Raw genomic sequence first — 27,683 nt, forward strand, 5'->3', positions numbered from 1 at the left:
TACCATTAAGTTCCTCTCTAGGGCTTAGGGTTCTTTGTCCCATTAACAATGGCAGGTATGGAATTTGTATCTTGAATTAGGTCTGATCACAAAACTCTTGCTCATTTACATAACGTTTAAGCCACTAGTGCAGCAGTGAGTATATACTGTCTTATTATTATATCTTTCTAGGATCACAACTATATGAGACTGATACAAGTATTTTATTCTTTTGGACAATGCATAGCATCTTTTAATACTATAGTAAGCTAGCCCATTGAGAAAAAACTTCTAGGTGAGTGATGGATTGATCTCTCCATAGTCTATGACTCAAATATGTGGTGTTTCAGCAATATGGTCTCACCATCAAGTTCTGGAGGTTGGTCAAGGTTATTGTCAACATCTTCTTAGGCTTTGGTCTATGAGACTGAATTGGCCAGGAACTAAACATTTGGAAACCTATTCTTGGTACTGTATTTTTTATAGGCTAGCACATGATGTGTAGTTTAGGCATTATCTTCCCTGTTGAAGAGTAAGTCTACTAAAATATATAATTTTAATATATATTAAATTAACATAATATGTATAACTGACACATATATTAGTTGTATATATATGTATGTACATATATATGAGTGATTATCATTCATTTTTAAATGACTGAATATTGTTTAATGAACTCTAAATAATTTTCTAAAGAGATCAATGTAATCAGAATTCATTGCAGATTTAATAACAACTTTATTAAAATATTTACATATCTATATAATCGGGATTATAAGACAAATACTCTAGAGATTCCATTATTTAATTATCACTGAACATGAAATCAAGTCATTCTAAGGCTCTCAATTTTACTTTCATTTCTATTTTATTATATATCACACATGTTTTCTCTTTTGGGGTAAAGTACTATGGTAAAAATTAAATGATATCAGCCTAATGTATGCTATAAAAATCTATCAAGAGAACTGGAATATGCACCAACAGGTTTATACTTGGTTATTCTTAAGTTTTAATGTCTTAAGTAGATACGAAGTTTCTACAAGAAAAAAAAAGGTTGTAAAGAGAAAAAAAATCTGATTTTTTTATGTATAATCAGACACAAGAAATATTTATAATGAATTGTCAAAAAAATTCAATACTGAGAGACAATCACATTTTGTAAAGCTGCCAACACAGAGATTCATTGCTTCTTAATATATTCAGAAAAAAAGGACTAGAGAGTGCTTGGCTTAAATGCATCACAAATATCAACACTTTCAGGACACATGGAACACTAAGAAAGAGAAGATGGAAGATAGTAACAGATAAACTATAGTGAGGAAGAATGCAAAATGCCTTGTTATGGTATGACATGACTGTGGCATTCACAAACTCAAAAGAGTTAAGGTTCAATTTATACATACTGCACAAGAGTGAGCCAGTATGTAGGTATGTATCACATATATCAAGTATATATATATATGAGTGAAGGTCTCATGGGACCCCTTCCCATTTTAAATTACCACCTTTAAGGTGGTAATGGCAGCTTATGGATATTATAGGAGAGGATATCTTTGTCTTCAGGTTACAAAGGCATTAGTAAGTTACTCCTGCTTGAGTGAATATTTCTAAGCATGTCCCCATAAATGGTCCTGGTCAAACTCAGTGGATCACAAAATAAAAACAAAACAAAAAGTCTTGAGAGGGAAGGAGGGACTTGAGAGGAAGGGAAGAGAGGCTGCAAAAGTTTGGGGAAAAGATAATAAATTATAGAAAGATGAATGTTACCATAATGAAGACTAAATTAAAACATAATGATAATGATACTAGGAGTAGTAAAACAATTGTTTAAAATTCATGAAAAAATGTTTTTAATTAATTTTCAGTTAAAATAACTGAAGACTGAGAACTCATATCAATGAATAAATTGTAAATCCAAGTTTTAGACAATAACAAAAGTTAACAAAAAATAGTTCTTCATATTTGGCATCCTAAACAGTTATTGTTATACACTGAACAAAATTAACAAAGATGCATAGTTAATAAAATATTAAGCTAATTTGAACATATTAAATGCCTATAGTGAAAAATATTAATTATATGAGTTTACATACACTTTTCTATATTAATAGTACTTCTTACATCAAAAAATAATATCAAGTACAGCATCTGTTTTAGGTTGAACAATCCCTGAATGAAAGCACAGTCAAATAAAAATTTTAGTAAAGTATTGAATTGTTTAAAGGATTACACAAAAAGGCAGCACAGAATTTCTCCTCTTGCTCTTAGTATAACCATCATTGCTGATTTTCTCTACTGACTGTTTTTAATCAGTGTCATGATCAGGTTTATCAAAAAGTAAAATAATACCAGACTTCTATTAACTTCTTTTGACCTTTCTATGGTGTTTTACAGCCATCAGCATTGAGCCTATTTGTTTCGGAAGAATCTACATATTTAATAGCAAGGGATTTTCCTGTCATAATATTTGCTCACTCATCCACATCATTAAAACAGTTATTAGTTGAGGACAAAGACAGCCACAGTACTCCCTGATCACCTTGAAGCAGCCTGCTGACTTAGAGGTTGTTTCTGACTTAATAAATCAAGGATTACCGATGTGGAATTAGTTTCTATATTGGAAATCATTAGCACATATATAGCAATAACCAATTTAATGCTTAATAGAAAACTTCTTCTCAAACCAGTGCTTGAAAACAACAGGTTTATATCTAGAGAGAAAACAATAAAAATGTGTTGCTGAAATTAGGAAAATCTTTCAAATGTTGGTAAAAATCTGAAATCAGAAAAAAATGAGAATATTGGGGGAAAGAATCAATTATTTTATCTACTTTTAAAGGACTAATTTTTAAGTACATACACTCATTAAAACCCTGAAATGATATAGACGGTGAAATTTGTCTAAGTTGGCAACAGTGTTTGACTCAAGCACTGATAAGGAATAGATCTGTTGTTAATGTTAATGCTTTATCTCAGATGGTTCCTGTTGTTGAACTCATATACACAATTGGCACAAAACATGTATAGTTTTGTTTAGTCTATTTGAAATAATTTAGCCATATGTATTCTACTCAGAAATAGATTAAACAGTTTTTTACTATTTTTTTCAATAAACTGAAGACAGAAATATATGATTTTTACTTTTAGGGAATTTTATATATTTCATAAGGCAGTCTACTTCAGAGAAAAGCAAATAGAAGTAAGATGCAAAGGATAACATATAATCTAAAATTAATCATTTTTATTTCCATTAAATTTGTCTCTTGGAGCAACTATTAACTACTGTATATTTCTTGATTAAATAATCTCCATTCCTGTCTCATCATTTGCCAGGTATGAATTATAAGAAAATACACAACTAATATACAAGAATTTCCATTAAACAATCATATGGCTTTAAAAGCCTAGATTTCTATACCAAGGAATTCATATTTCTGCTGAGTTCCTTTTTTCTTTTTAGCAGAGTTGAAATTATAGGCTAAGATTTGAAGCTTAAGCAGGTTAAACATTAGAGCTAAGAATTGGAAGTCTGCCTCAGATGAAGTCTCACTTGGACCTTATGCAGCCCATCTGAATACTACCCTTTATTTTACCCTTAGTCAAAAAAAAAAAATATAGAACACTCATGCATGGTTGAAGAAATTCTAACATCTCTGCTTTATTGTACAGTATAGGAGCTCCATGATCAGGTTGCCTTTGGACAAGCTAGCTAGCAGGAGGCTCAAAATTACTGTGTCTGACTCTATGTTAAATGTCTTTTTCACTAGAGAAATTATGTTTCACATCCAAAAGAAAAGAGGTCAAGAAGACTCAGAGCCAACAGCCCTTTTCAGATTGAGGTTAAGTTAGCTTCTGTTCATGAACTTCGTGTTAATTTTTACTCCTGGCTTATTGTGTAATTTAACAAATGGAATGTTATGAGCAATTGATCTTCCTTTACAAATACGTTATTTATAACTCTGAATTAGCAAACTTAGCAAATTTTATTATTAAAATTTATTTTGTTATGAGTGTTAGCTGAAACTGTTATCATGGTAAGGATAATTATCACATTTTTTCTGAATATTCTTTTATTTTTTTACACATGATTTTTTGTGAGTAATAGGAAAGACTATTTTAGGTCAGAAAAAGGAGTACACATAACTTTAATCCTAGCACTTGGGAAGAAGTAGGTGGATGTACTGGGTGGTTTTGTGTGTCAAGTTGACAAAAGCTTGAGATATCACAGAGAAAGAAGTCTCCCTTGAGAAAATGCCTCCATGAGATCCAGCTGTAAGGCATTTTCTCAATTAGTGATCAAGGAGGGAGAGACCACTGTGGGTGGTGCCATCCCTGGGCTGGTAGTCTTGAGTTCTATAAGAAAGCAAAGCTGAACAAGCCAGGTTAAACAAGCCAATAAATAACATTCCTCTATGGCTTCTGCATCAGCTCCTGCTTCCTGACCTGCTTGAGTTCCAGTCCTGACTTTCTTTGGTGATGAACAATGTGGAAAGTGTAGGCTGAATAAACCCTTTCCGCCCCCAACTTCCCTCTTGGTTATGATGTTTTGTGCAGGAATAGAAATCCTGACTAAGACAAATTGGTATCAGCATAGTGGGGCATTCATGTGACAACCTGAACATGTTTTGAGGAGGACTGTGGAAGGACTTTGTAACTTTGAGCTAGAAGAGCTTTTGGGATGTTAAGAGCTATGTAAGATGTTCTGTAGGAGCTGGGAAGATAATGTTGAGAACAGCACAGAAGATGGAAGCCTGGCTTGTGAAATTTTAGAGTGAAGATTAAAGACTCTTAGCAGGGCTTTTGCTATTTTGATTGTGAAGATTTTGTGGTCTTGTTTAGCTGGGGCTGAAGAATTAGTTGCGATTAACAAGCTACCAGAACTACTAAAACAAAACCTTTTCATTACTTGGACTATTGATGGTGCTTAGCTGGAGCTACGAAATGAGCAGTGACTAAGAAGAGACCATCACTGTGCTGATATCTTCTGGGAAATGTTTTCTGAGAGCACAAAGGCTGTGATCCAGAGATAGCCAAGGTTGTACCTTGTGCTACAGCTGGGCCTGGCAATGTGTAAGAGTCACCCAAGGTGGTACTGGTTTTGAAGGTAGGGAGGGATCATGAAGAAAACTTGAAGCTCAGCACTGTGAAAAGCCATGGAAAGCCATTGTTGAAGGTGAAGCCTCAGGTGCAATTGATGGCCCAGTACTGAAGGGGTCATGCAAAGGAGTTGAGGCTTTGCACTGAGAGGCTAAAAGAAGCTATAGTTGCAGCAGTGTTATAGAGATGCCAGTACCATGAGATGACCACCAAGATCAGAAGCAGCTGGAGCCTAGAAGACAAGGTGTGTGCTACAAAGGGCAGAGCTGGGGAAGTGACCCAAGCCCTTGGAGGATCCCAGAAGATCGTGAGTGGATCATAGACTGTTGGAATTCGATTTTTCTTTTTATTGTGTCTGTGCCCTGATATTTTTCCCTCTTGAATGAAAAACATATTCTAATGGAGCCTACAGTTAAGAGACTTTGAATTGTAAAAAGATTTGAATTTTAGAAGAGATTGGATATTGCAAAGGGATTGAAATTTTAATATGTAAGAATCTGTAAAGACTGGGACTTTCAAATTTATTTAAATCTTGGTGATGCATAAGAAAGTAAGGGTTGAGTCTTACTAGTGATGTGTTTGTGTGTTAAGTTGACAGTGCCAACTGTACTGGCTGGTTTTGTGTGTCAACTTGACACAAGCTGGAGTTATCACTGAGAATGGAGTCCCCCTTGAGGAAATGCATTCATGAGATCCAGCTGTAAGGCATTTTCTCAATTAGTGGTCAAGAGTGGGAGGTCCTAGCTCATTGTGGGTGGTGCCATCCCTGGGCTGGTACTTTTGGGTTCTATAAGAAAGAAGATGAACAAGCCAGTGGAAGCAAGCTATTAGGTAACATCCTTCCATAGCCTCTGCATCAGCTCCTGCTTCCTGACCTGCTTGAGTTTCAGTCCTGATTTCCTTTGGTAATGAACAACAATGTAGAAAGTATAAGCTGAATGTGCTTTCCTCCCCAATTTGCTTCTTGGTCATGATGTTTTGTGCAGGAATAGAAGCCCTGTCTATGACAATGGGTCTCTGTAAGTTCAAGGCCAGTCTGCTCTACTAGATTTAGTTCCAGAACAGACAGGGTTACACAGTGAAACCAAAATATTTAAATGAATAAATGAAAACAAAAATAAAGGCGATTTTGAAATATTGTAGAGAAAAGGGTGCCTAAACCGAAATAAGGTATAAATTGCTATCTTTTGAACATGTGTAGCATAGTGATTACAATCATGATCACTCAGGTTGCTAGCAACTGTTCTTTACCAAATTGTGCCTGTTTCAGTAAGATATGGATGGATTAGCTGTTCATCTGGCTTTATATCTTCTATTTAGGAAGAGGAGTCATTATCCTGAACTGTTTACACTTATAGGTGATCCAATAGATAACTCACATAGTCACATAAAATTACCTGATTTAAACTTAGAGGATAGAAAAATAAAACAATAGTCTGAGAAGAGAAACGTGTGTTGGGGTGGAATGTGGGAGGGGAGGGGATAAGAGGAAATATTAAAAATAATCAGCAAGGTAGAGATTCAAGGTGACAGTGGCTCCAAGCACCCTCTGAACCTCTGGCTACTTCTAGGAACCTCAGTGATCCATGGATGCTTCTTGAGAAGATGCAGTGGCAGGAGATCAGCCTATAGAGCACCTAGTATCTCCAGAACAACAAAACAAAACTAACAAACAAACAAAAAAACAAAACAAACAAAAAGGCAGGTCTTCTGGAGAGATGGTCTTCGAAGAGAGAGGTGGTTTGGAAGAATTGAAAAACAAATGGCAGAAAGGAACATATCTAGAACTGAAAGAAGTGGAATGCTGGGTGACAGGCAAACAAGCACAGCCACAGCCTGCCTTCTTCCATCACCACACTAGGCTGATGCTCTCATTTGTCCATCGGATAGGCCATTGACATGGAGCTGCTGCTGCTGCTGCTGTTGCTGACCTGCTGGGAGCAGGAGAGTAAGGACTACAGTGCTGCCTCTGGGCTACAAACATCCTGGTGGCATCTTAGGCACCCATAGTGCAGGATTATGTACAGCAGCCTGAAGTCAAGAATTCTGTGGTTGTTGGTACCACCCGAGCCAATGTTGCTGTCCCCATGAGTCCTGCTGCTATCAGAGATCATTTTGATTTCCAAGATCTGTGCTTATGTTGGAGACCACGGTGATTTCTGTTATTTGAGACTGTTTTGATGGCTGCAGTACATGCCATCACAGTAACCACTTTGGTGTCCACAATCTGCTGCATTCAGAGACCCCATGGAAGCACATGATCTGTGTAGTCACCAGCTGCTATGAGCATTAAACCTTTGTTTGCAGTTATTAATGACTCCAGACTCAGACACACTGAAGGCTTCTTTGACTATCTCCTTGCCATCACACATCATAAAGAAGCAGTCAATACAGGAAGCTATTGAAGTGAGTCCTTAAGAATTATGATAAAGATGCTGAGAGTAGCTTTTCAGAAGTTAATGGCTTCTGGCAGGGGATAGGTGGGGGTAAGGTCTCAGTCTTCCTTACAGGTCTGGATGCTGGGAGTTTGTCCATGTTCCAGTGAGTAGAAGGGAAGCACAAATTGGACTAGGTGTTTGTTTGCTTGTTTGTTTTGGCATTGGTTTTGTTTTTGTTTGGGGATAGGGGACACAAGTGTGGGAGGGTGGATCTGGGAGAAATGAGATGTGAGTGTGACCAGGGTACTTTGTGTGACAGAGATCTGAAAAGTTTACAGGTATTTTTTTCATACATGGCCTAGCATTTTAACATTTTGTTGTTATTTTCATATACTGTTTTGATCATGTTTTTTCTTCTAATTCTTTTTACATTCTTTTAATATGTCTATATACCTAGCTTTATGTTCTTTCATTTTCCTTCTCTTAAAAAAAGAAAAAAAATTAAAATCTAATCAAAACAAGTATACCAAAATATGAAGACAAAATGAGCAAACAACCTTACAACAACAAACACAAATAACCAACAACAACAGCAAACAAAACAAAAAAAACTCGAGTAATTTTTTGTGTTTACCAGTGACCCCTGGGCATGAACCCACCCTGGAGGGAGTGTGTTTCATATGCTCAGTGACATTCCTTTGGGAAAAAAATAGTTTTCTCTTTGATAGCAGACATCAAATACAAATAGATTGTTGGTTAGGGCTAAGAACCTAGTCTATTTATACAATTCTGTGCTGAGATACAATCTGGTTACCTGTCCAGTCCGAAGTTCTACATGTACTGTCCTGTTTCTGTGAGAAGTTTGAATGAGAATATCCCCTATAGGCTTATATATTTCCTTAGTCAACAGGTAGGGGCATTATTTAAAGTATTAAAAGGTGTATTCTTTTAAGGGGAAGAGTGTCACTGGGGTCGGCTTTGAGGTTTCAAAAGCCCTTGACAAGGCCACTGAGTTAAATCTTTCTCTCTGTTCTCCCTCTATCTCTGTTTGTGTCTCTGTCCATCTTCATGTTTCTATGTCTCTGTCTCTCCCTGTCTCTATCTCTGTCTCTCTGCCTCCCCATCTCTGTCTCTCAGGGCTGACTGTTTGTCAGTGAATGACCAACATCTATTCTCTTCCTTCAGGAAGAACAAACACCTCTCCTACACCCAGCTTTCTTTAGTTTCCTATGCTTTTTTTTGTATACAGTAGAAGACTTGTGAATGTTTTCCATCCACTTAGCATTCTATTGATATCTTTCTATTTTACCTCAATATGTAAAAGGTCATAAGCCCTAAAGCAATCCCTTTCGAACATATTTTCCTAATTTGTATATGGAAACATGAGCTATAATTGTAGAGACACTAATGGAGAGAAATCATACACATGGTAAATGATTTAAAAAGGTACACCAGGGCTGGAGAAATAGTTCAGCAGTTAAAGGCTAGGCTCACAAACAAAAATATAAGAAAAGGTACACCAGATAATTTTTTATTGAAATTTAAATACACCGTGCTTCACTTCTTATGTTCCCTTTATTGATATATCATAAAATAAAGTATTTATTCTGCCTGTAAATGATGGTTTAAATCAATATAACATCACAGTTATCTCATCAGTTCAAAAAGACTTCTTGTGATTAGGTAGACGCCGTAAAGGAATTTTAATCACGCAACATGGTGGCTCTGGCAAAGGATAACATCCAAAAGAACCTCCAAGCTCTGTATGATCTAGCTGGAATACCGATGCATCCTTAGTATGCAGTTTCAATCCCAAACAATATATAAGTAAAGTTAGTCTGTAGAAGGAAGCAACTATGTTTGCAAATGACTTCTACATGAGGGGCAGGCAAAGTGAAAAATCAGAGAAAGGTTTGACTGGACAGAATGAGTCAGAGATAGAATATACTGAGAACTGAGAAAATATAGAGGCAACTTCAGAGAGCAACACACATACACACACACACACATGAGAGAGAGAGAGAGAGAGAGAGAGAGAGAGAGAGAGAGAGAGAGAGAGAGAGAGAAATTTAGTTTGAGATCAAGCAGAGTAATTCCGTGAGAATCTGGGAGAAGGAGACTGAATCAGTCAGCTTGGAGAGGAGTTTGGGCCAGAATATCTGAGATGAACCAGCCAGCCAGAGTTCAGATAAAACTAGAAAGGGTACTTATGCAACAGTAAACATCTAAGATAGCAATTATATCTGTCAAATAATAGATACATTTACAAGACAAAAATCACATTCAATAAGTACTACATTCTCAGTATTTTCTTCTTATCACATGAGGGTATTTTCTCAGGAAATGACTTTAGGTCCTATGAATCATCCCTCCTTTTCTTCCTTGTCTATGGAAAGGTGGTTGTTTTGCTATATTTGGAACAGACTTTTGAAAGCATTGGGTAAGTGAATCTCAAATTTCTGATGACCATGAAATCATTACTTTTTAAATGAAATTTGACTTAGTTAAAAAAGATAAGAACAAAAAATTACTTCTCAAAATTGTTTAAATGTATCAGTATTGGGTGGAAATTAGACACATTAAAGGCTTTCAAATAATCTTAGTATTTAATCCTGTTTATGTTCTATCCTTCCCTGAAGCTTTTCTCTCAGTCATCTGTAAAATTTTAGTTTCTGGTTCTAAATACACTTCATCTCTCCTCCTGTCTTTGTTTTCAACTACTTGTATGAAACTGAACACCTTCATAGATGCAAGTGAAGGGGAGATGGGATAGGGGATTTCAGGGCAGGGGGAACCGGGAAGGGGAATAACATTTGAAATGTAAATAAAAAATTCAATTAAAAATGACATAGCTCTGAAAAAAAATAATAAAAAAATAAAGAAAATAAAAGCAAGCCAGAAAAGCCTAGAACAAAACAAACAAACAAACAAAAAACAACTAAACAAACAAATAAGCAGTGAAACAGAAAAAAAAAGCCAAAAAAGGGGGGGTTGGGGACAGGGAACAAATACAGATGTAGAGTTACACATTTGCTCACTCAGAAATCTCAGAAGAAGAAAAAGAACAAGACCCCTTTTCTTCTTTTTCTTTTTTTCTTGGATATTTTATTTATTTACATTTCAAATGTTATTCTTTTTCCTGGTTTCCCCTCTGGAAACCCCCTATTCCATCCTCCCTCCCGCTGCTATGAGGGCACTCCTACCACCCACTTACCCACTCCTGCCTCCTTGCCCTGGCATTCCCCTACACTGGAGAATCAACCATTCACAGGACCAAGGACCTTTCCTCCCACTGATGTCCCACAAGGCTATCCTCTGCTACATATGTGGCTGGAGCCATGAAACCCCTTTTCTTAACAACAGGATATTCCGTTAATTATACTTGGGGCTTAACCTTTAGCACATAGATTTTTGGGGGACAATGCATATCAAAAACAGAGAACACTTACCTTAAATAGCTACCAAGGATTGGAACAATCTATGTTCTAAGCAGACTACTACGATAGGGAAAGTTATAAATGAGTAAAGGCTTTATGTTCTTGTCAGAATAAACCTTTGTAGTGTTGCATATTATGCTCAAGCATTCCTGTGTTGAAGGGCTGCTTCTAGCTGCTGATCATATGGAGAGATGATTGGATCATGAAACAGTAGTATTATCAGAGGACTAAATGCCTGCTGAGTTCATACCTGCTATATTAAGATATAGGGCTTTGGAAGAGAAAGCAAGCACTGGGAGCTGGGATTTCAAGGGTATATTTTGTTCCTGGCTCTTCCTCTCTCTTGGCTTTATGGCAAGTTTGAAGTAGCCAGCATATTGTCACACTCTCCTGGCAAAATGTTTGTTTTCCCACAGACTTAAATGCAATGGAGCCAACTATATGTAGTACAAATTCTGAAGCTATATTTTAAAAGAACCTGTTTTTCTTTAAGGTGAAAGTTGGAAATTTAATTTTGCAATAATATAAAACTAATAAAAATAACTATATTTTGGAAAATTTGCTTCTGTTTATTTAAGTAAACTAAGTATCCTTTTTTATGCAAACTAGACATTACTTTTGGTCTTGTTCTTGGGAAGGAGTTCTACAGAGTTGAATATGAGAAAATAATTTTCACAGTTAGCATAAGCTTTGGGTTCAATAAAAATTGAATTCTACATGAAGATTTAATGTATACATGATTCCAGATACAATGCTAATCTTTGAGTTGACAGTTTTTATCAGGACACCAGATATACTAATTATACTTGAAGTACTTTATAATATTAAATAAAACCTGTTACTGTTACTAAATTACCCCAATTAGATGACTTAGTAAAAATTTATCTCACGGGGCTGGAGAGATGGCTCAGAGGTTAAGAGCACTGGATGTTCTTCCAAAGGTCCTGAGTTCAATTCCCAGCAACCACATGGTGGCTCACAGCCATCTATAATGAGATCTGGTGCCCTCTTCTGGCTTGTGGTCATACATGCAGGCGGAACACTATACATAATAAATAAATTTTAAAAAAATTATCTCACAGTTGAAATTAATTGACAAATTTTCAATGTACTTTGAAGTTCTTAAGCCTTAACTAACATAAATAAAATATGTGTAGATTATGATAAAATAAAGAACACAACTGACTTTCTTTTCTTCATGTAATTTTAATGAAAACACTTAGGTATATTTTAATTATACAACTTGTAAGTTTAAGATGTTAGGTTTACACATTTTTAAAATATCTATGATGCTATTGTTTAGAAAACAAAATCTTCTAATGATTTTTAAGATAAATGCACCAAATTTAGTCTTTTTTAACTGGGAGACTGAGAGTGTTTGCTGCATAACTGACATTGGCAAGGGTTTCACACACAGAACAAAAATAGCAGAAGTCAAAAGCACTGGAATATTATCATTATGAACAGAAAAAAAACCTTTCCTAAACAAGTACAAGCTTTATAGTTTAATTGTGTTTACACTGATGAGTACACACAAAGAAAAATCAATTTGTTGAAGCTTATTTCCTTGCTAGTGAAACTGTATCATCCTTGATAAGGCTGGCACAAAATACAAAGCTTGTCTCCCAAGTTCACTGAATATATTTTATGATATTCTGTGGTGTTATTTGGTTTAGATGGCTTTGCTAGATGAATTTTCAAAATGCTTCCCTAAAGCAGGAAATATTATCTTCTAATATTTACTCCTAATCCCATTCATTATAATATCAGAATAAAAGGGCATAAAATGAATATAAATTTCCAATTTTTTCAAGGTTCTTCGGGAATAAGTCTCAAAGTTTTAGAGGAATATTTGCAAAGCCTGGGTTTACAATATTGATTATTTTATCTACCAATTTAATTAAACTATTAAATTTTCCTCAGTATGTTTGCTGAAGCAAGTTAAAATGTCCTGTTCTTTAGCTATCTAGTGGATACCTGGATGGGTAGTTTGCATACCTAATGTGCTCATTAAGAAAAGGCAAAGCAACATCCAGGATTGATTCCTGTGCTGCCCAGAAATACTTTCTGAGAAAGGTAGCTTAATAGCAAGAAAGATTTATTTTCCTTGTGGTTTCAGGTATCTCCGTCCATAGAGACTCCATTTTCTATCTGTGTGTTTGTTGTGTTTTAGTGCAATGTCAAGTCAGTAAATCATGATAGAAGTTTGTGGTAGAGGGGGGAATTAGTTGAGCTTCTGGAGGACAGGAAGCAAGGAGAAAGTGCAGTGGGTGGTCACTGTAGAGCTTAAAGGCTTGAGCAGAGTGACCTATACACTCTATCCTCCTCCGCCATTTGATGTTTCCACTCTCTTCCTTGTTGGCACTGAGGTAAGTCCTCAAAAAATTAACTATTTTAGTGCAGGCCAGATCTAGAAACAATACTTTCTGACCCATCAAGTAGTTAATAAATTCAAGAGAGTTAGAGTGTACTCCACCATCAACTATTTAAGTACACACACATACACACACACACACCACATATATGTATATATACACCCCCCCACACACCACATATATGTATATATACAACCTCCCTGGTGCTTTAATATTACTTATATGTATATGATTTCAGGGGTGAACACTTGGTATGAGATTATGTATTAGGGGCTGCATCTTTGGGAAAGACTAATTCTCTACTTGCTATTCATTAGTTGCCTCTCATTCTCAGCGAGGGGTGGAGGAATCCCATGACATTTCTTATATTTACTAGTGTTGTTTCTTGCTAATTAATTTACATATGGGGTGTAAACATTTATCGCATGTTGCCTACGTAGAACTCAGAGGACAAACTGTGGAAGTCTTCTTTCCACAATGTGGGTATCTGAGATAAAATTTCAGTTGCTAAGCTAGGTAGCCTCAGGTTTGCTGCATACCTGTAAAGTTACAACTGCAGTATTTGATAAGTACTATGGAAAAGGTCACACAACTGTTTTAAAGAGATATACACAAAAACATGCCCTAAAAACACATTGCTATGAAAATATTGAAAAAATGTATCAGCGCAGCAAGTTATTTATAAGAAACAAGTAGAAGACACAGACCAGAGAAGATGCTGGGACACAAGACACATAAATACATACAGACCTGCATACACACACACACACACACACACACACACACACACACACACATAGATGCATACATACATACACACATGCATATGTATATATGTATAGTATACCTACAAATGTATATATACATACATAAAAACACACAAATACATATAGATATAGATGTATATGTATGAAATGTGTGTCTCTGTGTGTGTGTGTTTATATATTCAATTAGAAAACTGTTTGAAAGGCTGTGTCTGCCAATGAAGAAACTCTTGGCACACTGAAGAGTTTAAGACAAGTCATCTCAAAGGATCATATTTGTTCATAGTATTATATTTGGCTTGCCTTTTTAAAATATGGAGCAAAGAATAAAGGGTATTTTGAGTGGTATATATTTCACACACTAATGAAAAAAGTCTTTGTTATTAGAAAGTAGTTATTTGGGGCTATAATGGCTTAGAATTAGTATATTGCAAAGCAAACTTTAATTTTTATTTATTTCTACTTAGTACCTTCTACCCCATGTAGTAAGAATAGTGAAATACCTAGAACTTACTACCTTAGATAAGATATGCACTTCACCTGACATCTCCTCATATATTCATTTTTTCTTTACCTAAAATGTAGAAGGCCAGCAAAGTGACTGAGTGGATGGAGTTACTTGTGTTCAGGCCAAATGACCTGAGTATCACTTTTGGGCCCCAAAAGATGAAGTAGAAAAATGACTTGTAAAAGTTCCTGTTTGATGATACATGCACCATCATGTCACTATATGGACACACACACACATTCTCTCTCTCACACACATATACTTAAAATAATAAGCACATTCTATATTTCCATTTCTTTGGACTTCTTGTAGGTATCCTCATGGGTAATGAAATTTCTATGTTGTTATTTTTTCTCTGGTAACAGAGTTAAAGTTGATGAAGAAGAAATGCTATTATCTTAACTAAATCTTTACAAGTACAAAACCATACTTAACCAGTAAAAAAAATTAAGTATCTAATATTCAAAATAAATAAAATATATAGAAAAGATGTATATAAAAGATTGGGCTAGCAAACTTTTAGTAGGATGCTCTTTTGAAAGTCTTAATAAAAAGTATCACCAAACCTAAGGGTTTCACAAAAATGAAAATGAGTTTTTCCTAACACCCAATCTCCAACATCTTGAAGCTGAAGATCTAGTATAACCTGAAGGACATCTTGCTTTATACCATGCCTATCAGAAGGTCAATAGTAGCTTAACAGAATCCCACTTACTTCTGTCATTCACTTCTCACTTCATAGGACCATACAGACCTCATATTATGTTTTGTCATTCAAAAAACCAAGGAAAATAAATCATAAAAATATATTCTGTATATAACAAAAATTGCTCATCTAGCTTTTATCATAGTTGTATTGTTGGTGAGTTTTATATCAACTGAAATAATCTATTGTCATTTGGGAAGACAGAACCTCAATTCAAAAACTGTTCCCACTGGATTGACCTTAGGACAACCCAGTGGGTTATTTCCTTTGTTTGACAAGGGAGGAGAAGTTTATTCATTGTAGATGGTACATTGTGAATGTGTTAATATTCCTAGGTTAAATAATAATCATAATCAGGCTGAAGAATCCAGGAGGAGCAAACCAATTAAAGGATGTTCTCCATGGCCTCAGTCTAATCTCCTTGCCTCCAGATTCTTCCCTTGAGTTTTTCCCTGGATAAAGTAGTACAAGATGTGATGCAAAATAAAACATGCCTTTTCAAGTTTGCTTCAGTCATGCTGAAATAGAATCCATATCTACTATAGTTCTTACTTCATCTCATGTATGAAGCAAAACTCTTTCACAGGTCAGATATATAGAAAAAGTATATTATACACAGCATTTTCTATTATTGAAAATACCAGGTATCTACTTAGAGTCTAGTAAGGTATTGCCAGTGGAAGATACAAGTATAACCACAAACTTGATTTTCCCTGAATCATTCAGCCCCTTTTCAGTTTCCTGTGTTCATTTTTTTTTTCAGTATATTCTGTCACAGATGTTTTTCTTTTTAAGTAATAGAACATCCAATTTATTGACCTCTCAACCTTCTGTTAGTCTTACAGGGCCTCCTGTGGATACTAACTACTTATTTGCATAGACTACCCATAGCTCATTTCAGAATAGATCTCATGTTCCCACTACATGAGATTAACAATACCAATGGTTTTGGATCCTAGCCCAAAGTAACTGAACCAGTATTTCTGCATTGGTATTCTGAGGTTTTGTACGTTAAAACTGCTCTTCCTATGCTAGGTTCCACTGTTCAGTCTTGCTTGGCTACCATATGATTAGTAAATATTTTTAAATGTACTTTCATTTGTCCATGATTTAAAACTTTATTTATGTTAATTAGGAAAGAATAATTTTATTTTTTAAAAAAAAGCTGTAGGAATTACTGCTCTTTAAGTTTTTATGATTCAAATTTTTTGGTGTTGGAATAATTTCAGTGTATGTTAGCAACTGCTAACACATCTATAACTGCTCTGGTTGCCTTAAGCATAAAGATTATCAGTTTATCATCCCACTATAATATTCTTGTGTCTACATCATCCATCTTGAATATTTCATAAATATCTGGTGAATAACTAACGAAGATATAGACCTTTCTTGGCTCCCAGAACGTAGCCTTACCCCAGGCTGATTGAAATAGCTAGTACCAGACTTTTTACTATCACAAAATTTGGTGACCTCAACATGACCTTGTTCCAATTTCTAACTCAGATAGGAGGTACATATTTTCTGGAGTACTGCTGGAGTAAATCCTGTGACTGTTGCTAAGAGGCAAGGCTGCCATTGCTTTACTACAGGAGCATCATACAATGTGCTTAGTGTTAAAGTGACAAAATTGTGATTATTCTAAAGCATGACTGTTAGTATTCAAAACAAATTGCTCTGGGTAGCCCAGAAAGAGCAATTGAAGCTATGAAAGGAATTAGGCAGCCTATAGCTTGACACTTAAGGTAAAACTAGATGTAGCAGTAGCAGATCCTCCAGAGACTTAGTCTAAAAGAAAATCTAATGGGTCCCACGAAAAACTTATATAAAAAGGGGCCCTGTAGATTCCTTCTCCCTAACCTGAGTAGCTGAAGCCACTGCCTTCAGGGTTTGCCAACCAGAGGCCCAGTTAATCAGTTAACAAAGAATGAAGAGATATAGGACAAAGGGCTGCTGAGTCATCCCAGGAATGAAGATAAGAGAGATAAACATCCACCTGCAGGAACTTCACCAGGCCCACATGGACCGGTTTGGCCTGCTGATGTTCAAAAATTGGAAAACAACCAATCATGTGCACGCGCTCAAAAGTTTCTCCTTTTCCCCACCCCGAGCCTATATTAACCCTAAATCCTGGAGCCATATGGTTGATGCCCCTGATTCCTACATTGAGACACATGTTGGCCCTGAACGTTCCACCATTAAACTACCTTGTGTTCTTGCAGCAAGTTGGTCTCTCTTGTGTCCTTTGGGTGTGTGCCATCCTGAGGCTGGAGTAGGCTCTCCTTCTGGGGAGTCCTAGACCTTTCAAGTCCACCTGGGAAAATAATCCTACCCAAAGTGACAGGTGCCCATATTGAATGATCCTATACATGTTTGGCACATAATAACAGATCAGCCTGTCATAGGTAATAGTAAAGTCTGAGATTCCAACTCAAGTTTCCAAGAACAACTACAGCAATGGTAAACTGTAGCCCTATAGAGGAATTATCAGCCAGCAACATGGCTTTTCTGGCAAGGAATCACATCCAAAGACCTTTGAGGTCAGTGTGTTCTAGGTAGAATACAGAAAGTCCCATAGTACACACCTCTAATCTCTCTGGCCAGAATGTGGACACTTCTTTAGTTCTTCAGGCTAGAATACAGATGCATGTAGCAACATATTTAATCCCAAACAGTGGAGGTAAATTTAGTTTGTAGAAGGAAGCAGCCATATTGAAAGGTGACATCTATTTCAGGAGCAGTCACAGTGATGAATCAGAGAAAAATTTGACAGAATGAGTCCTAGAGAGGATAAGCCAAACTCTCATGAGGAAAAGACAGGAAAGTGAGGTGACATAGGGTCCACCAGAGAGATAAAACGAGTGTTTGCAGTATGTTATAGCAGTTTTACTAGGACAGTTTTACAGAGACAGAATTAGCCAGAAACTGAGAAGGAGTCAGAAGATAAGAACATATTAAGAGAGTTAGTGCAAGCAGAGCAACTCAGAGAGAGGCAGAGAGAAGCCAGTATGAATTAGCCTGGAGAGGAGTTTGATCAGAAGAGCCAAGTTGAACCTCTTAGCAGGAGTTAGTTCAGAGAGAACTACAAAGGTTCAGCTTATTCAGCATAGGCCTTTGAGACAACAATTATATCTGGCAAATAAAAGTTACTTCTACATGGCCACAAAATTTTGAAGAAACAGCTAAATACTGCTGAGACTAGCCAGACACTAAGCCTAGAGACACAGAACAGAGACAGACACTAAAAGAAAATTTTATGGGTCCCATGAAAAACATATATAAAAGAAAAGGGCCTTATAGATTCTTTCTCCCTAACCTGAGTAGCTAAAGTTGCCACTCTGGTTTGCCTACCAGAGGCCAGTTAATCCATAAACAAAGAATGCAGAGTTACAGGACAAAGGGCTACTGAGTCATCTCAGGAATGAAGATAAGAGATAAACATCTGCCTGCAGGAACTGCTCCCCGCCCCCATGGACCAGTTTAGCCAGATGTTCAAAAATTGGAAAACAACCAATCGTGTGCACCCTCGCGAAAGTTTCTCCTTTTCCCCACCCTGAGCTTATATTAACCCTAAACCCCGGAGCCACGAGGTTGATGCCCTTGTCTCCTACATTGAGACACATGTCAACCTGGAACGTTCCGCCATTAAACTACCTCGTGTTCTTGCAGCAAGTTGGTCTTCCTTGTGTCCTTTGGGTGCGCGCCATCCTGTGACTCGAATAGGGTCCCCTTTGGGGGCTTCCCGAGCCTTACAACACAAAATGGAAGAGAGAGAAGGAGAGAGAAAAAGAGAGAAAGCAAGCTAAAAAATGATCAATGGTATAAAGGGTCAGAACATTCAAGTCTGAAGGCCAGTCACCAAAATAATTTCAGATTGCTAGAAAGATAACAGGGCCAAGGACTAAGAAAGAAAAATCTTGTCATGCCTGAGAGATGTAACATTTACTGGTAAGGATCAAAGGAAGTGTAACAGTTGGGAGCATCACCTGCTGTAAAAATTAAAGTCATCATCTACTGTAACATTAGGGTCATCATCATTGCAATAATAAGGAATATCACCTACTGTGAACAAAAGGGGGCGTCATTCACTCTAGCAGTAGGGGGCATCACCTGCTGCAACAAGAGGTAGCATAATCAACTGTTATAATGAGGCATCACTTACTGTAACAATAATGACATCATCTGGTCTAACTACAAACATCACCTACTGAAATAATAGAGAGCATGTCCCAAGGTAAAATTAGGGAACATCACCTACTATAGTTGGGCATCATCTACTATAACAATAGGGGCATTGCCTACTATAATAATAGGGGTTTCAGTTTAGCAACAGGGAGCCTCACCTACCTTAATAATATGGGCATCACCTACTGTGTAACAATAGGAGTCTTTACCACCTAAAACAATAGGTGATATCACCCTTTGTTCCTTCTAGTACCCTACTGTGCTTCTTGTGGCACAGAAAAATTAAAGAAACTAGAAGCTATTACTTGTAAAGATAGTCCTTACTTCTCTTTCTGTATAAGCAAAGCAAAAGAACCCTCAGCCTGTTGAGAGATAAAATTCTCAAGAAAAATACTGTGTTAAAATAAGTTTATTACATCTATCCATAGCTATAATTATAAAGAAATGATGTGAGGTTCAGTGCACCAAACCTCTAAAGTTGTATTATCCTTTCAGAATATATTTAAGGAAATATAAACTTATCACATAAATATCAATTTATCTTAAATGTAATTTTAATGTATATAATATTTGTTTATAAACGAGGTTTTTTGATAACACTTTCTATTTTTAAAGGTAACACAACATATTTTAGAGAACTTCTCAAAATTTATAATAGAATATATATATATACACACACACACACACACACACACACACACACACACTCACACACACAAATATGATCAAAAGTCACTACTCATTCCATCACCATGTATTTACTAGCAACATATTTGTGTTTACAGGACAAATGGTGTGAGGGCACAGCATAATGAATGTTGAAAAAAACCCAAAGAATGTTGGTAGTACAAGCTGACATGAACTAAATTGTCAAAAGCATGACATAATGAGTTTTTATCTTGACAAACAGCCAACATGTTTTATGAATTCTGCAGGTAATCTAATCAGAAGTTGTTGGAGATGGAGCTGAATCATTACATCTAAAATGTGCAGAAATAGCTGGTCATAATTTTAGGTATTTCTTTGTTGGTATTTTGTGAAGTTCCAAGTTTCCTTTCCTTACATAGATGTATTTTTACTAAGGTTTATATCAACATACTGCACAAGGAACCCACAATTTACACCCATATCCAGGGTGTGAGGAGATCATTTTTTCATAATGAGCATTATAGCAGGAATTAAGCTATTTATTTTATTTCTTTTGGTTTTGCTGTTTTATTGACAAGTATGAGTGGGATTGAGTGAAATAAAAAGCAAAAATTCTTTAGAAAAAAAATTATCACAATATATTTAGTCCCTACAACATTTTAAATTGTTTTCAAGGAAATTATTTTAAATCTTCACTTTACTTGCTATATTGTGCTCATTTATATGTACAGTATGTTTGCGTTTGAGTGGGTGTGCATGTGTGTGTGTGTGTGTGTGTGTGTGTATACAAAGGTGCTTCATGTCAGAATCTGGAAAGTGGAGATCAGAAGACGACTGTACAGAGTGCATTCTTTTTTTCTACCTTTACCTGAAATCTGAGGATCAAATTCAAGTCTTCAGGCTCATGAAGCAAGCCTATTATGGTGAAGGGCATCTTGTATTCTCTAAGAGACAAATTAGTTTTGCTTGTAATTTCAAAAATTAAGTTACACATTTTACCCCCCCTTTTTTAGATTAATATTAAATGCTTGAATCTATTAACACTATATTCAATCACATGAGCTATTCTATGACTAAGCAACTAAGTTTATGAGATTTTATACTCAATAAAGTAAAAGTAGTAAATAAAATAAAATCGTTTTAGAAGGCAATGAATCATGCAAGAACAATCTTTTTTAGTGCCCACAAGCTCCAATAATAGCAATACTTTGCTCGTAATTAGAGGAAACATTAAATTTCCCTATACTGAAGCAGACCCTGAAGTTTTGTACTAATGAACAAACCTTGTGTTTGTTACCACTTGAAAGGAAACAGAAACAATGAAAACTTTCTTGGGGTTGTAATGTTATAAAATGAATTATTGATCTCAATTTTCTTTTTAAAATCATTCTTTTCACAATTAAACTTTTTTTAAAATTATTTTTACGTTTGCGTTTTGGAGCTATACATCTCATTGTTTATCAACTCTATTCCATCCCAGGCAAGGTGACAGCTTACTATATTATTATCCTGTTTCATAGAATTACTTCAAATCAAATGCTTATTGACATACCACATTTTTTTTCTTTGCAGCTACAGGCCCTGTGATCATCACTGTAGCCATATCTGCAAAAATCAGATGCATTTTTCATGCTTTTCACACTGAGACTAAGAAAGAACATCCTCATTTTCCTACACCTACTTCTGTTATACGTACATTTTTATATTATTTAGGGGCAACTGTATTGTGAAACAGGAAAGAGAGATGATACAGACAGGGAAACATAGGTGGGAAGCAGAGCCATGGACATGTTCATTCTGTCCTCAGCATTAGGTGCTAACACTTCACTCACTTGGATTCCTAGAGATCATGCCTTTTGCCATATACAGTCTTGATATACCCAGTGTCTTTCAAAGTAGTTTAACCAAAGGGCAAGAAACAGAGTTTGCTATATCAAGGGAGGCTCCAAAGCCTGACACTATTATGGATGCTATGGTATGCTAACAGATAAGAGCCTGACATGGCTGGCCTCTGAGAGGCCCAACAATCAGGTGACTGAGACAGATACAGATACCTACATCCACCCAATGGACTGAAGTTGTGGAACCCTGTGGTTGAACTAGGGAAAGGCTGGAAGAAGCTAAGGAGGAGGGCGGCCCCATAGGAAGACAATCTCAACTGACCTGGACTCCTGAGATCTCTCAGACACTGAGCCACCAACCAGGCAGCTTGTCTGAGGCCCAGACACATATGTAGCAGAGGATGGCCTGGTATGGCATCAATGGAAGAAGATAGCCTAATCATGGAAAAACTTGAGGCCCCAGGGAGGGGCAAGGCCTGGTGGAGAGGAAACATCCTCTTGGAGACAAGGGGGAAGAAGAATGGGATGAGGAACTGTGGAAGGGGGAAGCTGGAGGGGGACAATGGCTGGACTTTAAAGTGGTAAAAGTAATAATAAGAAAAAAAAAGAAAATGAAAGAAAAGAAAAGAAAAAAAGAGGACAATAAAATCAAAACAAAACAAAAGAAAACAAAACGAGGTTGCCAAGTGAAAGGGCCTCCACTAAGGATACTGTTCTGTCAACCCTGCCATTTTAATTTTAACTTTGTTTCAGGTGGATTAATGAGAAATAGATGGAGCGGATATATGATAATAAATATGCAATGTTACAAAGATCACTCTCAACAGTTCTTTTTATAGATTAGTATGGACATAAGAAGATAACTTATTTGACTGCACAAGACTAAAAACACAACTCAGACGTAGTAAAAATAAAGCCACCTGACAGAAGCTTTATGATGAAGTAAAAACTACATTACCTAGGAAAAAGCCATGAAAATACTCAGACTAAAAGAAATCTAATATCAAGTTTGAAAGAATACAATCAATGCAGAGCTCACTTATTCAATACCAACAGGAAATAAATGAATTAGCTCAGGAAGCAAAGTAGTCTATATAACAGCAACTAATTTGAAATCTCAAAAAGTCATTATCAGTTTTAATAGTGCTGAGATTGTTCAAGTTAAAAAGACAAAGAATATAATGCCCTAGCAAATACAAACACAGCATGAAATACAATAGATCACTTTCCTTAAATAAAAAAAGCTATTAGAATTTTTTACATAGTTAGATCTTATTAGGTATTAAATACAAAGTAATTATTGCTTTATATCAATCATTATATAATTATTTTAAAATAAGTGTATGGGTTTATGAGAAATATACGCCAGATTTCCTGGGTGACTTGTCTTCTAGACTTTCTAAGCCATTATGACAATTGTGAGCAATCTATAACCCAAAAGCAAGACACACACTTTCAGTACATGTTTTAAATGTTCCATGGGATATCCAGAGAGTAAAGGTAATCTAAAGAAAGTAAGTCTGCAGATTGTAGCTTTGTTATATTTCCTTAATGGCTAATACCTTTATATAAATTAATACATACCATATTTATCTTTCTGCATCTGGATTTCCTTTCTCAGCAAGATTTTTCCTGGTTATAACCATTTGTCTACAAAGTTGATGATGTCATTATTTAACAGCTGAATAATACTCCATTATGTAAATATACACCACTTTCTGTTTCCATTCTTTTTTTGAGGAACATCTAGGTTGTTCTCAATATCTGGATATTATGAATAAAGAAACAATGAGAATGTCTGAGCAAGAGTCTCTGTGGTTGAGTATAGTGTCCTTTAGATATATGCTTAAATTAGTATTTTTGGCTCTTGAGGTAAATCAATTCTCATCTTCCTGAGGAACCATCACACTGATTCACATCATGGCTGTATGAGTTGCAATGGATGAGTGTTCCTCTTACTCCACAGTATAAGCTGTTGTTGTTTTGTCCTTCTTCACCATTTGCACAGATTTAAGGTGGAATTTCAAAATAGTTTTGATTTTCATTTTAGCAATGATTAAGAATGTTGAACAGTTTCTTAAATGTTTCTCAGCCATTTGGGTTTCCTTGTTTTGTCTGCAAAATATGATAGGTCAATGGTGCCACTAAGCCAGTGGGAGTAACCAACCACAGTGTGATTTGACTTAACACTCACTCTATAAGGTGGGAACCATACTTGGCACTACATGTATGCTCAAGAACCAGAGACAAGATATCCAAAAGACAAATAGTCAATGTAAATACTACTGGCCTAAAAATAGTGTTAAAATGATTCCTAATGACATCTATTATATTTATATATCAGTGTATGATTCCTAATGACATCTATTATATTTATATATCAGTGTCTTCTTTAGCTCTCATCTGAGAAGATTTCTCCTCATGCAGATAGAACAGGTACAGAGACCAACAGCCAAACACTGTGGAGAAGAGAGGGGAGGGAAGAAGGAAGGGGCTTGGGGAAGGGAGGGAGGAAGGGAGGGAGGGAGGGAGGGAGGGAAGGAGGGAGGGACAGAGGGAGAGAAGAAGAGACAAGACAGAGATACAGAGACAGAGAGCTTGGAACACAAATACTCTGTTCTAAATGTGATGTTTCCATCAAACCCTCCTCTCATCTCAGGGAACTACCAGGAAGAGGAGACAGAAAAGGCATAAGAATAAGAGTAGGTTGAGAACACTAGGAGAACAAAGTTGTCTAAATCAACTGAACAAAGCTCGTATGAACTCAAAGAGACTAATGCAGGAGACACAATGCCTGCATGAGTGTGTACTAGGTCCTCTGTGTATATGTTATGGATTTTAATTTAGTGTTTTTATGGGACTCCTAAGTGTGTGAAAAACTACTACTGGTTCTTACTCCCTCTCTTGTTTGTTAGGTTTTTTTTTTCCTTCTCTTGGTTTAGCTTGTTCAACTTTGATATGGTATTTTTTGCTTATATTACTATATTTTATTTTTATGCTTTATTTTATATCTAAAATGCCTGTTCATTTCTAATGAGAGACAAAAAGAGAGTAGATCTGGATGGGAGGGGTGATAGGAAGGAACTAGGAGAATTTGACAGAAGAAAAATTATAATAGGGATATTCTATGAGGAAAGAATCTATTTTCATAAAGAGAGTTGGACAAAAACTAAGTTGGTCCTACAAAGTAGCATTATGGGAGAGTGAGTTAAATCATTGGTGTTTCCTTTGAAACAATTTTGGAAATGATTCAAAAATCTATCAAAATATTTATCAATGTATCTTTAAAATATATAAAGCTAGTGAGATTTGAGAGGGCTAAAGAAATGGCTCAGTTTCTGAGAACACTTATTGCTTTTCAAGAGGATCCCAGTCTGAGCTCCACCATTCACATCAAGTGACTCAAAACATTCAGTGATTTCTTTTCCAGGGATCTCACACCTGTGGTCTCCTTAGGTACCTATAGTACACACTCAGTACATAACCTGGACACATATGAACAGAATATATCAAAACATATGATATTATAACATATAAAATTAGTAATGCAGTGTTTCATGTATGCTAAGCCAAATAAATATTTACTCTTTTTAAAGAACAGAACAAAAATTAATCAATAAAGGCACTAAATAAAAGAAATGGGACAGATGTAACACATATTTCTCTATCTGATATCACAAACAAAATCTGATTTACAGGTACATTTGAGACAATGTAAATATATTTTATGTAGGTATATATTTTATGAATATATGAATTAGTATAGTAATATTAAGCAAAATCAGTACATACTATGATAATTATGTGAAAAAGTAAACATATTAGATATTAAATATCTTCATCTTTATTCTCTTTCTATGTCAAATACTTGATAGTATCCAGGAAACAAAGGGGAAATAAAGCACAGACACAGACTCAGACACAGATACTAACACAGACACACACACACACACACAGACCCACAAACACACAGACAAACACTCACCACAATTATAATAGGGATATTCTATGAGGAAAGAATCTATTTTCATAAAGAGAGTTGGACAAAAACTAAGTTGGTCCTACAAAGTAGCATTATGGGAGAGTGAGTTAAATCATTGGTGTTTCCTTTGAAACAATTTTGGAAATGATTCAAAAATCTATCAAAATATTTATCAATGTATCTTTAAAATATATAAAATATCTAACATTTAGTTCAAGAAATCTAAAAATAAATCTTGCTTTCTTTAACACAAGATCATATATTTAATGATGAAAATGAAAGAAAATAAGAACATAGTGAATATAATTAAAATGCAGGTACAGAGAGCTGGCTTAGTAGATAAAGACACTTGTTGACAAGCCACACCTGACAACTGAGTTCAGTTCTCAGAACCCACATGGCAGAAGAGGAGAACCAAGACCTGCAAGTTATCATCTTACATTTATATACACTCCATGGTATATGGCTGCGTTCATACTTACATGTGTGCAGACATACACACTTACACACACACACACACACACACACACACACACACACAGAGACAGAGAGATAGAGACAGAGAGACAGAGAGGCAGAGACAGAGACAGAAAGAGAGACAGAGAAATACGCACATTAATATATATTTTAATATTGTGTTTATAAAAAGATAAGGGAAGGAGGAATATGTTTGTTAGAGGTGGTAGTCATATATGGGGGAAGGGAGTGCCTCTGTGGGCTCATGCTGAGGCATTCTTTCCCCTTGAAGGACCAGCCATTGAGGGCATGGGGAGGGGAGTTGAGAGGGTCATAAAGATAAGAAAGGCAGACAGAGAGAGAGATTGTGTAGAAGAATAGAGGAGTTGCGGCCAGCCATGAGCAAATGGAGAGGGGGGAGGAAGAGTGAGGAGGGGAGGGGAGAGGAAAGAGCAGGGGCAAGAAGGCAAGAGAAAGTGAGACCAGATGGGGCATGCATCTCCTTTTATAGTGAGCCAGGCACACCTGGCTGCTGCAAGGCAACTGTGGGGCAGAACTTAGACAAAATGCTAACAGGAAAGGAATTTTAAACTAGGAACATGGCTGATCTAGCAAGGGGTTACATCCAAAGATATGATAGGGCTGGATATGATAGATATAATAGACATGCCACCCACCTTTAATGCATCTGGATGGAAAGCAGACACGCCTTTAATATACATAATGACATCTAAGTGAGGGGCAGAATGAATAAACAGAGAAAAAATTGACAGAATGAGCCAGAGATAGGATATACACACACCTCTCACAATAATGGACTGGAAAGAGGGGCTACTTAAGGGCAGTGAGGAACAGAGAATTCAATGGGATTCAGTTCAGTTCAGTTTAGTTTAGTTCAGTGCAGTTCAGAGCAGTTCAGCTCCTGGAATACAGAGGCATAGAAATTCAGTCAGAAGCTTAGAGAAGTCAATTTGTATCAGTAAAATTAGAGAAGAGCAAGAATTAATAAAAGAATTAGAATTAATAATAAAAAATTAGAAAGAAGAGTAAAATTAGAGAAGAGTAAAATCAGAAGAGCTGAGTTGAACACCAGCCATCCAGAATTCAGAAAGAGGTAGACAGAGTAATTTTATTCATTAGTAAGTCTCAGAGACTGAAACATTCTAGGCCTATGTTATCTTAAAGGTGAAATTTTCAAGGTTCAGGCTTGTAGATTAGACTGTGTGGAGACTAGAAGTTTCCAGGCCTAGTCCTAGAGATAGATAGCAATGCTCTGGGTCTTGAGACCAAGCCATGTATTCATAATGCTTAGGTACAACTCTCG

Source organism: Arvicanthis niloticus, chromosome 19 (assembly GCF_011762505.2).
Source record: "Arvicanthis niloticus isolate mArvNil1 chromosome 19, mArvNil1.pat.X, whole genome shotgun sequence".
NCBI lineage: Eukaryota > Metazoa > Chordata > Mammalia > Rodentia > Muridae > Arvicanthis > Arvicanthis niloticus.